The sequence below is a fragment of the Pteropus alecto genome, unplaced genomic scaffold (genome assembly GCF_000325575.1).
Source record: "Pteropus alecto unplaced genomic scaffold, ASM32557v1 scaffold25, whole genome shotgun sequence".
Lineage (NCBI taxonomy): Eukaryota > Metazoa > Chordata > Mammalia > Chiroptera > Pteropodidae > Pteropus > Pteropus alecto.
The window spans coordinates 27,623,494-27,626,854 of NW_006441955.1; the positions used below are offsets into that span (position 1 = coordinate 27,623,494).

The following is a 3,361-nucleotide window of genomic DNA, read 5'->3' on the forward strand; positions in this document are numbered from 1 at the left end:
CAGCTGGAAAACATATTTTTAACAAACGTGCCAAGATAGTTTCACATACTTTAAGGGTAAAAACCACATTTTCAGTCCTAAAGAAGGTTGAAAAATAGATTAGCTAGACTCAAATTTTCTGAGACTGACATTTGCTTTATGTATTTATTAATTTAGAATCTTTATTATACGAAAATATATATCTAGAATATCAGAAATCTTTCCCATTTAAAAGTTGACACATTAAATAGTATATGGGCTATTCATTGAAAATGAATAACCTAATTGAGATGGGGATGTAATAATTAACATTTATTTCTGAAATTAAAAATACTGTTTGGTCTACGGCCATGCCACTCTGAACAAGCCCGATCCCGTCTGATTTCAAAAGCTAAGCAGGATTGGGCCTGGTTAGTACTTGGATGGGAGACCACCTAGGAAGACCAGATGCTGTAGGCGTAAAAAATAAAAAAAAAATAAGAGGTTGCAAGCTAACAAGGTCCTTGCAATCTGTGAAGTCAAACAAGGGTTGCCTCACCTCAACGAACCCTCCTTGAATGTCTTAATTGCTGGGATAAAAGTGCAGGAAGTGAGGGATGAGAAGTTTAATTTTGGCAAGTGACAAAATTAGTAGTCCCTAACTCCTATAAGAGCTGCTATATTTCTTTCTTTAAAATCAAACATATTGGGCTGCTGCTTAATATCTTCATAATAATTATACAATATTAAAAATAATGATTATAGTGTTACAAATAAGGTCATAGGTTAGCATCAGAATGCAGTATTTTTCCCTTTCAGACCTGTCTTTGATGATTCATTTTTTTCCCCTTACTGTCACTTAGAATAATTTTTGGCCACCTCCAAAAATCAAAAGAGACAATGAAGAAGCTATGTTTATGATGTTAATATCCTATGTATTAGGTACTTATGTTGCACGAGGCTTTCTGTTTTGCATATTATGTCATTTATGCATAATTTTTCAGTAATTCATCAAAATTAGCTTCCAAATAGTTATTATTACAAGGATTTGAAGATGGCTATTTAGAGAGGATAAGTAATTTGCTCGATGTCACACAGTCAGAGGCAGTGTTGGAGTGTGAATTCAGACACATCTGGGTTCAGAGTGTAGGACTTTAAAAAAGCACCTTGCCATGTTCGATAACCTGTTCATAATTTGGTAATGAGATAGTGGCAGGAGACTTTAATGAATGTATATATATATGGAGTGTATATATATGTATGGATATATTTATATATCTACATATAGAGATATATATCTATATATATCTATATATCTATACATATATATCTATATATATCTATACATATAGATAGATATATGCATATATATATATAGATATATATCTCCTTGTCCTTAATCCCTTTGTCTGCTATTTTCACCACATTAGTCTCATTGGCCAATGTAGAGAACTTGTTATGTTGACTTGCATAGTTGGTGTCTAACATGCCTGGGATTTGTAGACATACACTGGTATGTTTTTGTCATCTAGCACTATTTGAAGAAAGAATAAAAAACTAGGGCATTGACATTCAACAGAGCAAGCAGAGTAGAGCGTAATGATTTTTAGATCTGGGGTAGATTCTAGAGTCAGAATATGCTAAAAAAGTTTCTGAATTGTGGAAGGTTTAGCTTTATCAGAAGTGACATAATGATTGTGGCACTGGGCCTAGTTCCTATGTTGTTCCTGTCTTGGACAGGCTCAGTGTTCTATTTCCTGTCACAAAGTTGAGAGAAAAAATTCTTTCTTAGGAGCAAAGTTTTAAACCAAGTATCTGAGTAATAATTCTGTCATTTTTCCAACTGGCATGAAAAACTGACTAAACTCCAAGAGAGTTAGAAGCCAATTTAAGAAAGGGAGGTTACAAAAGAGGAGTAAAGAAAATCATGATTTCTGAAATGAAAAAGGTCAAGACAGACAAACTTAGCATAGCTGTGCACTCTGATAAAAAAGCAACTGGAATGGGGTTTAAGATATGTAGAATTAAAATGAATATAATTGAATAATTAAGAGAAGAATAATAGGTACAATATTATCGAATGAGAGAGCAAATGGAAACACAGATCGTCTTGTTTGTAAGGGGGCCAAAAGTCAAATAAAAACAAAAAAAACTTCAAGGAAAGACCAGAAGTCAGAGTTTTCTGAATTATGACAATGGGTGAAACGTGGTAGAATCTCTTAGCGGCTTATGATACAAATTATTGTAGGATTTGAACACTAATAGAAATTAAATGTTGGTGGCTTTCCAATGCCATGCAATTGTTAAATTCAAGATGTCATTTTCTAAGACTAATTTCTGTTCACCAGAGAATGCAAATTCCCAACACTGACACTCAGCAAAGGCAAGGTCTGTCTTCTGGAAGATCATGCAAGGCTTTACATTGCAGCAGGCATTCCAGACAGGCAGACAATCTTCTACCCACTTCTCTGATTGGGTAGTAACTTGAAATTTAGGACCATGGTTTACTAAAAGACCAGGCATGCCTTGTTCTGGGGGCTCCAGTGTACTTATTTATATCTTATATATCCCTTAAAACAGTAGCTGCCAATGACCTTCTTCCCCTACCCAAGGGGCTTGACCTAGAGGACCAGGGCTAATTTAACAGGGAGATTTCTAGGAAAATTTGTTGTTCTGGGTCAATCTTAGTGTCATTATTTGGCCAACGTTATCTTCACTTGTAAGTGAATTTGCAAAAGAAGTCATGCATATGAAATTGGTTACTCATGGGGGGAAAAAGAATCTGTTTTCTTTTAAAATAAATATCTGTAACTTGTACTATAAGTAAAATTTGTACTTTCTAGAAAAGTTTGCTAAATGGAAAAAGTGAAATCATTTATTTATATTTGTTTTACTTCTGAATTGACATTAAGTATAAGGACTGTATTTGATGCTGGGGAAAAAATTATCACAATAAGTTGAGGAATATGCCATTTGAAACACACCAGGATAACATAGCTGCAACATATTTTGCACAAAGATAACTTTAAATGTACACAAGATGATGTGGATAATTAAACACACATTTCTCTAAGTTCTCTCTCAAAAATCCCAGCAAAAGTAAAGGAATTAAAAACAAAAAAACTTAAACTATGAGAAAAAATAGGAGATAAGACAATGGATTTTAAGGGAGATAGAGTGTTGAGGACTGAATCTGATTTAGGCAAGATGAGAAAGGTTTAAACTGAACACCTGCAGAAGATAGTACTGAGGAGAAGGGTTTAAATTTGCTGTGCAGAATTCCAGAAAGGAGGCACCAGCCACCTTGGGAAGCATGGCAGTAAACACAAGTGTCTACATGTAGAACAATTAGACTCCCTGGCTCAGCATGACTCAGCTCAGTGACTGATTCTTACTCTCTGAT

The 3,361-nt window shown here is 34.4% G+C and overlaps 1 pseudogene; it reads left to right on the forward strand.

Annotated features, from left to right (window-relative positions):
- The first annotated feature begins 319 nt into the window (after positions 1-319).
- Positions 320-438, forward strand: LOC112485879 (annotated as a pseudogene).
- Positions 439-3,361: the final 2,923 nt, after the last annotated feature.